At 59.4% G+C, this 732-nt stretch overlaps 1 pseudogene; it reads left to right on the forward strand.

Annotated features, from left to right (window-relative positions):
* Positions 1-384: 384 nt before the first annotated feature.
* LOC123183813 (uncharacterized) lies at positions 385-523 on the forward strand (annotated as a pseudogene).
* Positions 524-732: the final 209 nt, after the last annotated feature.

Raw genomic sequence — 732 nt, forward strand, 5'->3', positions numbered from 1 at the left:
ATCACGCCACAACTCCACGGTGCTGGCTTCTTCGGGTACGTGGACGGGAGCATGGCGGAACCAGCCAAGGTCGTCGTCTCTAAGGACAAGGATGGCAAGGAGGAGACCACCCGAATCCTCTACATCAACTTTGGATCAGGGGACCAGCAGGTACTGGGTTATCTTCTGAATAATCTGTCCAAATAAGTACTCGTACAGGTAACCGCGATCACCCACGCGCATGAGCTATGGATGGCGCTGGCGAGGATGTTCTCGTCAACCTCGATGTCCCGCATCAACAACATCCGCGCCGCTCTCACGAACGCGCAGAAGGGGACGCAATCGGTGGCCATGTACTTTGCGCACATGCGCTCCCTCGCCGACGAGCTTGCAGCGGCGGAGCAGCCACTGAAGGATGACGAGTTGATCTCCTACATCCTCAACGGCCTCGACATGGACTACCAGCCGCTGGTCTCTGCCCTTGACGCCCGCACCATCCCGGTCACCCTTGATGAATTGTTTGCTTAGATGAGTAACTTTGATCAAAAGGGTGGCTTTGTTCCAAGGGGCAGGGACCGGAGGCGGCTTCAAGTCTTCAGCAAACATCGCCACCCGCGGCCGCGACGGTGGCGGCTCTCGCTACCGTGGACCTCCTCGCCACAAGGGCAAGAGCTCTGGCGGGGGCAACAGCAGCGGCCAGAACGGCAGCAACATGTGCGGCGGCGGCCGGCCCTCCTCCAACAACAATAGGGG

The sequence above is a fragment of the Triticum aestivum genome, chromosome 1D (genome assembly GCF_018294505.1).
Source record: "Triticum aestivum cultivar Chinese Spring chromosome 1D, IWGSC CS RefSeq v2.1, whole genome shotgun sequence".
Taxonomy (NCBI): Eukaryota; Viridiplantae; Streptophyta; class Magnoliopsida; order Poales; family Poaceae; genus Triticum; species Triticum aestivum.